Below are 12,241 nucleotides of genomic sequence, written 5' to 3'. Positions count from 1 at the left end.
TGTTTCGGATGAATTTTTTCCTCAGCGCATACTGGTAGAGACCTACGAAAATGTTCCATCTTCTACTCCTGGGGGAATTCTGCACCAAAAAATTAAAAATTCTGCACACAATATTTTAAAATTCTGCAAAAGTCTGCATATTTCATTTGTCAAAATAATGCAGTATAATTATTCTGGTTTCAATTATTTTGGCAATTTATTTAAACTACAATACAATGAATGGAGAATGGGAGTAGAGAGCACTGGAGGAAATCCCCAACCCCCCTTGCCTAATAGTAATGTAAAAAGGTTTGACTCTTTATTTCTAGTTATTAGTCAACAAATATAGGCAGCCATATGCTCAGTCTTAAATCTTAGGCAACTGAACAGCACGTGAGGGCTGGGGAATCAAACTCACTATTTATATTGGCTACTGACCATCTCCAGAAAGGTCAGTAGCAAATAGTTCACGGAGCACATTTTGATAGGAAATTTTTTCAGTCCAAAAATTTAGACCATAAGAACGGCCATACTGGGTCAGACCAAAGGTCCATCTAGCCAGTATCCTGTCTTCCGACAGTGGCCAATGCCAGGTGCCCCAGAGGGAATGAACAGAACAGGAAATTATCAAGTGATCCATCCCCTGTCACTCATTCCCAGCTTCTGGCAAACAGAGACTAGGGACACCCTCCCAGCCCATCCTAGCTAATAGCCATCGATGGACCTATCCTCCATGAATTTATCTAGTTCTTTTTCGAACCTTGTTATAGTCATAGCCTTCACAACACCCTCTGCCAAGGAGTTCCACAGGTTGACTGTGCATTGTGTAAAAAAATACTTCCTTTTGTTTGTTTTAAACCTGCTGCCTATTAATTTAGTTTGGTGGCCCCTAGTTCTTGTGTTATGAAAAGGAGTAAATAAAACTTCCTTATTTAGTTTCTCCACACCAGTTATGATTTTATAGACCTCTATCATAGCCCCTCCAGTTGTCTCTTTTCCAAGCTGAAAAGTCCCTGTCTTATTAATCTCTCCTCATACGGCAGCTGTTCCATGCCCCTAATCATTTTTGTTGCCCTTTTCTGAACCTTTTCCAATTCCAATATACCTTTTTTGAGATGCATGCAGTATTCAAGATGTGGGCATGCCATGAATTTATATAGAGGCAATATGATATTTTCTGTCTTATTATCTCTCTCTTTCTTAATGATTCCCAACATTCTGTTTGCTTTTTTGACTGCTGTGCACATAGAGTGGATGTTTTCAGAGAACTATCAACAATGACTCCAAGATCTCTTTCTTGACTGGTAAGAGCTCATTTAGACGCCATCATTTTATATGTATAGTTGGGATTATGTTTTCCAATGTGCTTTACTTTGCATTTATCAACATTGATTTCCTTTTGCCATTTTGTTGCCCAGTCACCCAGTTTTGAGAGATCCTTTTGTAGATCTTCGCAGTCTGCCTGGTACTTAATTATCTTGAGTAGTTTTGTATCATCTGCAAATTTTGCCTCCTCGCTGTTTACCCATTTTTCCAGATCATTTATGAATATGTTGAATAGGACGGGGCCCAGTACAGACCCCTGCAAGACACCACTATTTACCTCTCTCCATTCTGAAAACTGACCATTTATTCCTACAGTTTGTTTCCTATCTTTTAACCAGTTACCAATCCATGAGAGAACCTTCCCTCCTATTCCATGACAGCTTACTTTGCTTAAAAGCCTTTGGTGAGGGACCTTGTCAAAGGCTTTCTGAAAATCTAAATAGACTATATCTACTGGATTTCCCCTTGTCCACATGCTTGTTGACCCCTCAAGGAATTCTAGTAGATTGGTGAGGCATGATTTCCCTTTACAAAAACCATGTTGACTATTCCCCAACAAATTATGTTCATCTATGTGTCTGACAATTTTGTTCTGTACTATAGTTTCAGCCAATTTGCCCAGTACTGAAGTCAGGCTTTAGCGACCTGTAATTGCTGGGGTCTCCAATGGAGCCATTTTTAAAAATTGACTTCACATTAGCTATCCTCCAGTCATTTGGTACAGAAGCTGATTTAAATGATAGGTTACAGACGACAGTTAGTAGTCCTGCAATTTCACATTTGAATTCCTTCAGAACTCTTGGGTGAATACCATCCAGTCCTGGTGACTTATTACTGTTTAGTTTATCAATTTTTTCCAAAACCACCTCTAATGACACCTCAATCTGGGACAGTTCCTCAGATTTGTCACCTAAAAAGAATGACTCAGGTTTGGGAATCTCCCTCACATCCTCAACCATGAAGACCAATGCAAATAATTCATTTAGTTTCTCCACAGTGGCCTTATCATCCTTGAGTGCTCCTTTATCATCTCGATCGTCCAGTGGCCCCACCAGTTATAATCACAAAAGCACCATAAGCATTTATAAGGTCATACTGTCCTTTACACCCCTCTGGCAATGTAAAGGAGCCTTAAAACTTTTACACCTGTTTTGTACTCCTGGGAGAATTCAAAAAGACAATGGGAACAATTCACTTAGCAGGCAGGTTATTTTTCTCTAACCACTGGACCATGCTTCCTTTCTGCTGGAGATAAATTACATTTGAAAAACGAGCTTGTTAAAAAACCCAAGATGTAATTTTTATGGAAGTGTCTCCTTTCTTGTCAAAATTGCAAATTTTGCAATTTTTTTACCAGCTTTATTATACAGCGCTTTTAATTTCTGTGAGCTTTCCCAAGAGATAATGGACTGAGGCATGAGTTATGCACCACTGAGCAATGATTCGGTAAAGCATCCCTAATTGGGAAATCACTTAAGCACATGCTTAAATTAATGAAACTTAAGCGGGTGGTTAAAGTTGAGCATTTAGTCAAGTGCTTTCCAGAATCAAGGTCCTAGAGCTAAGAAGAAAGAAGAACTTGATACTGTTGTGTCTATCACATTACTTAACACTTTTGTTAGCAATCTCATGAGAGGCCAAGGATTTAGGGTCTAGACCAGTCTCTGGAAAGTTTATTTAAATGATGGCATAGCCTGCTGTCCTAGGGATGTTCTTACTCTTTTTAATGTATGTTATTTAGTACAGTTCAATTAACTAGGGCACTTTTGATGGTTCAATTAGTCGAGTCATCCTAGCTAAAAGCATATCAAAAAACACTTTTCATGTTGGGCTCCCAGAGTTAGCGCTTCCCAACATCTCAGAGTGTAGCTGCCAATATTGTAATGGCTATACATGGGTGGAAGGGGCCCCAGGGATCCGTTCTTTATAGCTTTGGTTTTGGTTTCAAATACCGTTGACACTGTGCAGGAGCAGTGCACTGGTTTGTACTTCTGTTTACCTGCAATCCTGCATTGCCAAGGGGTTGACCTAAGAAACCTAATAGATATGTTCTATTTCTAGGGTCAATGATTCCTTTTCTGACCTCTACTTTTTCTATAGCAGTCAGAGATTTTCATTGTTTAGACTCTCTCTCTCCTCGGTCGTGATGGGGAACCACTTCTTTCTCCCCCCATTATGTTGTTTGATAGTAGCTACATTTTGCCCTGCCTAAGAGTTGCTATGACTCTCTGTCTCACTTCAGGTGATACCACTTTAGTTGTCATTTTTCCACTGTATACTGATGCGATATATCATATGCTTTCCACACCATCACACCATCCACCTACTGCCTCAATCACAACCAAAGCATCCCAGCATTTTGTTTAATAACTAATTTCCTTTGACAGTTCACTTACTTCCACAGGCGGATTGAATTACTTAAATGGCCACAAAAGTCTATTAACTGGGCATGCAAGGTGTAGACCAAAAATCTGCATTTTCATATACAACCAGGAGCAGATTCCTTTCATTACATTTTGTTAGGCTAGTTCTACCCAGCTGAAAAATCCACCATTAATACAGACCATACTGTATGTTATGCTCATCAATAAGAAGGCAAGCAGATGGTTTTGATATGACCATGGCTGTCCCTTGAGAAGACACAGTCAGAACTGAAGCAGTGGATTGCCAGACCATTCAGCACCAAGACTAATGAGGACTTCTGGTAATGGTATTATGGAAAAGGAAGGATGATCGTTGTGTCATCAGAGGCAGCAGAGGTGGCATCCTATTGGCTGTGGATATAGAGGGAGGAGAAGATCTGGAAGAATAGTTGGCTCAGAAGCTTAAGCTATTCAAGAAGATGTAGATTCACTTGTCTTGGGACTGAGAAAGGAAACAATTCAAATGAAGGCAGCATTGCAAATATTTCAGGTGCACAAAACTGGCTACAAGTTTTTCAGCCCTTTTCTATACTGCGTGTGCTATGATGAAAAAACGGGTGGAGAGCTCCATGTTGGAAGCCAAGAGAGTTTTCATGGGGAAGTGGAAATCCAAAACATCCAGCCAGCTGAGGGTGTAATTCACCTCTGTACAGAGGAGCGGCTCTAGGCCTATGCATCACCTAATTTCTCAAAGCAGAGCATAAGTGGGTCTTTAAATGGAGTGTTGACCTACAGAGGGGTGAATTTCACCCTAACTGAATTCATCATTCAAGCACTGGAGGAAATATCTGGGAAAAATATGATATCTGAGCTGCATTCCGGAGCAACTTTGGGGCTGATCCTTCCACCCTTCCACATTACTCAGATGATTAATACTTACTTATGAGAATGGTCCAATTAAAGCCACTCACATTACTCTTGTGAGTACGGGTTGCACTATCATATAATTGCATGCAATTATCTCCTCCCCCATTCATTCCAAGAGTATATTCATTTAAATCCGACAATTACCCAATGATTAGAGCTTTTCCAGGAACACACCTTTATTAAGGAATCTACTTTTGGTTAAAAGAACAATGATGTCAAGTTTGTTTTGTTGTGTACAGTTTTTCTGGGCCTGCCTGAATCAGTGATGCTGTTTGGACACATTTTTAAAGTTACATCATATCTACACAAGCTGTCTTTAAAAAAATGTATCTGTTTTACTCATATGTATGAACAGCCAAAAAAAAAAAACCAATACGTGGTGGGGAAAATATCACAGAGGAAATGAAAAAGCTAATAGAATTTCACTAAGGATTTTTTCCCCCTCCAAAAATATATCCATGGCCAATTCAGTCCAAATTTATCCAATTTTGCAAATTTGTATTCATTTCACATAGTTTACTATCAATTTCCAAAATTCCCATAGTAGTAATAATTATAACAGCACTTCTCTCTCAAAGAGCACTTTGCAACAGTAGATCACAAGGTGCTTCACCATCTTTAATGTACATATCCTCACAATAGCTCTCTGGTAGGGAAGTCCTGTTGTCGCCATTTGTATAATGAAACAGTGTGAAAGAAAGGTTGTCTGCTCCCTTTCTCACATTTATTTCCCACTGTAGGAGAACTGCAGGTGCCATCATGGCTCTAGGATGGCCATTACTGTGTCAGGGAAGAAGGATGAAAACAGCAGTTTCCCTCACCCATTACTAAAACAAACCCTATCGTAGCTTTGACCTCTAGACCTCTTCACCTTAAGCTTTCCACCCCACTTGCTGTGCGAGCCGCAAGCTTCATTTGCTCTAAGTAAAACAATAAAAATGAACTGTGCTGTCAGAAAGTCCTTCCACCTTCCCCTTTCTACACAACTAGCAATAAGTTAATAAAGCCAAAAATTGACATTTTTCAATTTCCACGTTAGACTTTTCTCCCAGCACCTACTGACTAGCACTGTTTGGGACAAAGCCAGACAAGTGTGAGAATGTAGGTCATCTACCAGGGGAAACTAGAGCATAGTTTGGTGGTTTGTCTGGGTGGTAAAGGGGAGCCACGCATCTGAGGAAGTAAAGGGATGTTCTTCACCTTTTTTCTTACTTCTCCAATCAGCAAAGCAATGTGGGGAATGGATGAGCATTCACATCACACTCCCAATCAGTACCAGGCCCAAGCTGAGGAAGCTAATGATCCAACCAGCGAACCAAATTCAGTGATAAATCCTGGTCACGTGCCACCTGAGGCATGTTGGGCATACGCTAAGAAGAAGCAAAGCAATATTTGGATGCTTCTATTCATATTTATTGCCATTGAGCAAGATAAAATAAATGACAGAAATTACTTGCCACCACAAGAAAGGAGAAGGAGAAAGAGAAGAGAAGGAGCAGGATGGAGAAGAAGAGTTGAATAAGTTCTGCTCTCTGGTGATGCTGATAGGTTTAGCTGACCAACCTGAGGAGGAACTATAGTCAAAGAAGCAGAACTTCCTATCTGAGGGATATGGTTTCCATTCAGAGACTGAGGACAGCTGTCACCATGTGAGCTGGCTCTCAGTTGATGGCTTCCAGATTAAGAAAGTCTTTATTACCAATATATCAGGCTAATTAATAATTATGCAGCCATTGCCATGATTGCTTTTGGCCAGTTTAACAAACCAGCTAATAGAACCATCAGCAGAATGATACAATGATAGAAGAAGTTTCCAAGTGACCAAGGCTCAGAGTTACGAAGTAGCATTGTGAAGAGTTTGAGACTTAGGGCAGGCCACAGAAGGGTGCTGGTGGCTAAGACTCCAGTCTTAAAACACCTGTGCATATCATAGATTACATATATGTGCAGGCCAGAAGGCACCGCTAGATCATCTAGTCTGAACCCTTGTATATCACAGGCCATTAAACCCAGTTACCCCTGTGTTGAGCCCAATAACTCCTCAGGAGACTAAACTTTTGTGTGCCACAGGCAAAGAACAAGAGAGACAGAGGTGTTGCCTACAATGGCAGGAAATTAACTAGGTGGGATGTGCCCAGATGATCCTAGCAGGCCACCTGTGGCCCATGCTGCAGAGAAAGACCAAAAAAACCCAACAACTACACAGTCCCCATGAATCTGAAAATTTCTTCCCCACCCCAAATTGGCGATCAGCTGGACTCTGAGAATGGGAGCAAGACACACCAACTAGGCATCTAAAAAGAGAATTCTCTGTACCATCTCAGAGCACTGCATAACTTTACACTTAGGAGTAGTTCCACTGAAATGAATGGGGTTCCGTGCAGCTGTTTGCCACATCAGGGCCTTAATCATCATTATTTTGAACAGACAAGTCCAGAGAAAAGATGATTTGCACTAGCGACACCTACACTTTGCTGGGATGTTTTGATTGATTAAAGGCTATGGCCCCAGACTGTCATCCACTTCCATGAACAAAGGGGAGCCAACGCCTGTTGATCCCTGCAAGAGGGGAGTGCAACACAAGGATGGAGTGCTGCCTCTGCAGTATGCTCCCGTTTTCCATCCCAGGCAGTGGGAGCCCCTCTATGGGGGCTGTGCAGGCTCCAAAGGGCTAGTCCCACACCCGGAAGAATAGGACCCTATTTTTTTTAACAGAGTTCAGCACGCTGAGGTTCCCAGCACAGTAGCAGAACAGCTGTAAAGAAATGGTAATGGCAGGATGAAACCTAGTCCTCAACAGTGCATGATACTATAAATGTTTTCATTCTTAGTAGCTGATGAGGGAGCCTAAAAGCCCACCGAAACACTTGCCTCTAGCTTACATATTTCACTCTCCGTTGAAGCTAGTGACAGGTCCCCTCCCATTAGCTGAACTCTGGACTTATCAGGAGCAGACATCTGTAGCCACTGTCTAGTGGGACCACCCATCATCAACAGAAAATACCACTATGCACTCAGTGAGTAGAGGGAGGTCAGGGGTCACTTGCTCCAACCAGTTGACTCAAAGTATCTCAATAAGGCTTGAATGAAAAGGTCATTTTAAGATACTGTGCAATTCACTGACAGGGCACAGCGCAGGATGGGACAAAGGCAGCAAAAAGAAGCTGCTTTATTCTGGCTCTGGGCTGACTTTAGCCATGCTAGAATTCACCATGGAAGCCATTTAAATCCTATGTTTTCTGATTAATCAAACTTTGTATTAAATAGAGAAAGGCACACTCAAATGTCCGCCCCTCAATGGAAAATGTCACAAAAATAGACAAATGTGGAAAAATACAATTTTATTTTTTCTGCAAAACACATGCATACATTTGTTTTAAAAAGGCAACATATATGGTGGGGCTAAACCAGTGGTAATTGATTTAACATCCTCAGTTCCCCATGTTGAGGTGTAAATACAGTTCTAAGTACTTTCAAAGAGTGAAATCTTGCCCTCTTCTCCTACCCGCAGGCATAAACGGCTCTAAACACAGTCACGCCCCTAAGCTTCCAATGCACTGGGGATGCCTGGACAAGCAGCACAAGGAGACATCTCTCCCTGGTATGTTGCAGAGCAGTGCTCTGCAAACTGAGTTTTCTACAGACACTGGGTTCATGACTAGGTAAATCTGTTGATCAAAATTGCCCTCGGAGGAGGCGGGCAGTGGCCATGCATGCAAGAGCAGCCATGAAATGGCTCCACTAGTGCTCTGTGTCCTGGAGCCAGATTCCACCCTCTCCCAAAACCCAAGGATAACCCCAATTCAAAGCCTATTATGGACTTAAATTTCATTTATACCCAGGTGTTTGCCAGTATTAACATCATAATGGCCCCTATGAAATAAAAACAGGGACGGAGGTGGATGAATAGGAAAGAAACGAAGAAGAGAGTGAGACACAGAAAGGAAAGGAAGAGAGAGGGAAGGAGGAGGCAGAATGATAAGGGAAAGAAAGGGATAGCAAGTGAAGACCCATTGGCCTGTGCAATGAAGACTTACAATAGAATCTGATCATAAAGGGGCTTTTACAGCAAGAAACTGTCTCACAGCAGCAGCTCTCAAGACTGGGGGAACAAGTCAGGTTTCCCCTCCCCTAGAGGAGATGATATTTCTTTATTGTGAGGGTAAGCGCTAATTATGATTTCCGTTCAGAGACTGAGGGAGGCTCAGTCATTCCAATGTCTCAGTAAAACTATTTTCAATAGGGTAAGAGCTGTGAGGACATTTTTTTTTTATGGTTGAATGGTAGGCCAGGAAGGCAAAGTCTCATAAAAGGGCTAATGGGATAGTGCTTCTAATATGTGGGCACATAAACTTATCCACACAGGACCAATCATGTGGCAGGACCACAGGGCATGGGACAGTAAGGCATGTGACTTGTTGCCTCTCCAGCAGTTTGCAGGTAATGAATGGAAAGGCTCACAGATTTTCCCTGTGTATATCAAGTGTGAGGGCTTAATTTCTTTCTGCCCTATACAAGCAGTGGAAACATACACAGATCCACTGGGGCTCCTTTTCACTTCAGCAGGTGAAGGTGCTGACTCCATTTCCCACAGGCAAGCCAGACCTTATTTTGCTGACTAAAGAAGATGCCACTTAAATTAGGACTCATGTAGCCATATGTTTCAAACCGATGGGTCATATTTTATACCGAAATTACTGTGACAGGCTCTATATTAGTGCTGATGAGCTGTATTTTTACAGTGTGCATTTTGAGTGCTGTACTATTTATTATTAAAGCTAATTAAAGTTAGAAAACTTTATCTGATTTTTGAATTAAAGAAACAACAGTCTGTAATCATATAAATATCATACAAATTAGATATTTTAATAAAAGACACCGCTCCCATATACTATATATATAAAAGACACCACTCCCATATACTATGTATATATAGTATATGAGAGCAGTGTCTTTTATATATATATATATATTTTAAATAAGAAACAACAAAGAGTCTGTATCATATAGATAAATAGATAGATAGATAGATATAGTATATGGGAGCTGGGTCTTATATATATATATATTTTTTTATATATGTGTATATATATATATATTGAATTAAGAAACAACAAAGAGTCTGTATCATATAAATATCATATAAATTAAATATTTTAATAAAAGACACAGCTCCCATATACTATATATATACTATATATATACTATACTATATAGTATATGGGAGCTGTGACTTTTATATATATATACACATACACACACACACTATATATATATACATACTAGATTTGCAGCATACACTGGACGAAACAATGTTTTAATATGGACCTCAAGCATTCTACAGCCATGGACTTCTGAGAGATGTAACACAATACAGTAATATGATTAAAACATAGCTTGGTCCTATCTACACTGAAACTCCAAACATTATTGTAAATGGGTCCCCCAGCATGGTAGACTTGGCCTCAGGACTAGATATGCCTAAACTACATATTCCGCCATGTCAGGGGACCTGGTTACACTACAGTTGTCCCCTGGTACAGTTTGGGGAAGTATGATTCCAGCTTATAATGTAGTTGGGACAATAACTGTCCCCAAACCATACTCAAATGCATGGCACAGTTCAGGAGACACAGTTCCTGGGTACACTCCAGGATGAAACTGTGCTTTAGTCATGTCTGGGAATCAGGCAAAGCCATGCTGTTAACCTTGATTCTCTGAGAGCTGAATTTTTAGGGAAGGTGGACTCTAAGTGGGAGTCGCTAACATGAGGTTGTATTCATGGTATCATGCTGTTTGGCTAACATATATGGGTAATTCAATGATCTATGAAGCTCTTTTGAAATGATAGTAGGCACTTTATCAATTGCTCAAGAGACAGCCCAATCAAATGTTGATAAGATCAGTTCTGCAGGAGCCTTCGCACATCCACGGTCCTGCTTTCCTGCAAATCCCCCAGAATTCACACCAATTGGAGGCCAAATCCTCCACAATGCTTCCATTTTTGGCAAATCTCCCCTGTCCTGCCCAATGCACAATTAACCTGTGGAACTCACTGCCACTAGATTGTGAGTCCAAGAGGAGTCACAAAGAATTAGACCTTTATAAGAATAATGAGAATTTCCACAGTTAATATTAGATATCATTTAAAATATGTTTTAGAAGGAATATAAAATCTTGTGCTCCATAAACTAACTACTGACAGAGTTAAGAAGAAACTTCCCTGATGGGCTGGTTATTCCACTATTGTCTGTCCAACTACAAGGATTTTTGCCCCATCCCTTGAAACATCTGATACTAGCCACTGCCAGACACAGGACATTGGACTAGATTGGTCTTTGGTAATTCATATGTGCCAGAGGGTCTGTCTACATGGCATTGTAAACTTGGGTCTGTGTGACCTGGGCTTGTGGACTTGGTGTTTCCTAGCCTGCATTTGAGTGATTGTATTCCATTGTAAACCTGAGCTGGACCTGGCTCCAATAGCTGTGCTACTTATCCATACTGCACTGCTAAGACCTTCTGACTCGGGTCTGCAGCTTGAGCCGTGTCCACCTGCAAAATGACAGGGCAATGACTCGAGTCACAGCAGAATTCAGTCTCTGACCCCACCCCACCCCCAGCAGGCCCCTAGGACCTGGGTCCTGAGTGCTTGCTGACCTGAGTCAGAATGAATTATGTGTGGACAGAAGGAAGGCTTGAGCTCAAACCTGAGTCAGATTCCAGGCTTAGTGTGCAGTGTAGACATACCCCAAGTGATTTGCCCCAGGCCACAGGGAGAATCAGTGCCAGAATTAGGATTAAAATTCAAGAACTCCTAAATCCTATACCCATGTGTTGTTTCCTTCATATTTCCAACTCCTGTCACACCAGAAAGAATTCACAGACCTTGAAATTTCAGTGTGGAACTTCTGCTACCAGCGACGGCTCCGGGCACCAGCGCTCCAAGCGCGTGCCTGGGGTAGCAAGCCATGGGGGGGCGCCTTGCCAGTCCCTGCGAGAGTGGCAGTCAGACAGCCTTCAGCGGCATGCCTGTGGGAGGTCCGCCGGTCCTGCAGATTTGGCGGCAATTCGGCGGTGGGTATGCTGGAGCTGCGGGACCGGCAGACCTCCCGCAGCCATGCCACCGAATCCGCAGGACCTGGGACATCCCACAGGCAAGCCGCTGAAGGCAGCCTGCCTGCCGTGCTTGGGGCGGCAAAAAAGCTAGAGCCGCCCCTGTCTGCTACTAGACCAGCTGGCCATGATTTGGTCTCTTTATCCCCACTGCTGTCACTGCTAGGCATCAGGATATACCCACTAGGAAAGATCCTGCAAGCAGAATTCTTTAGATTAAAGAAGCAAAGCTCATGTCATTTTATCGCATGAAATTTCATTGGCAATGTCTGGCTCTGCAGCAGCATTTCTGCATTCCACTGAGATTTGGAAGTGCATATGGGTTCCACTACAGCAAAACAAATCACCCCAAGGAACAGAAAACTCTGAAAAGGAGGGGGATAGGGAAGATGAAAGCTTCAGGTCTGTTTGTAAATTATGTATTATCTGCGCCTCTAATGCCCAGAGGTGTAATAAATTTAGAGGTTTCAACAAAAAAGCCCATCACTGACACCTTACACTCCTAAAATTCATTACTATCCTGGGAGTGA

The sequence above is a fragment of the Mauremys mutica genome, chromosome 2, assembly GCF_020497125.1.
Source record: "Mauremys mutica isolate MM-2020 ecotype Southern chromosome 2, ASM2049712v1, whole genome shotgun sequence".
Lineage (NCBI taxonomy): Eukaryota > Metazoa > Chordata > Testudines > Geoemydidae > Mauremys > Mauremys mutica.
The sequence above is the reverse complement of the archived record's forward strand: the minus strand, read 5'-3'. Positions refer to the sequence as shown.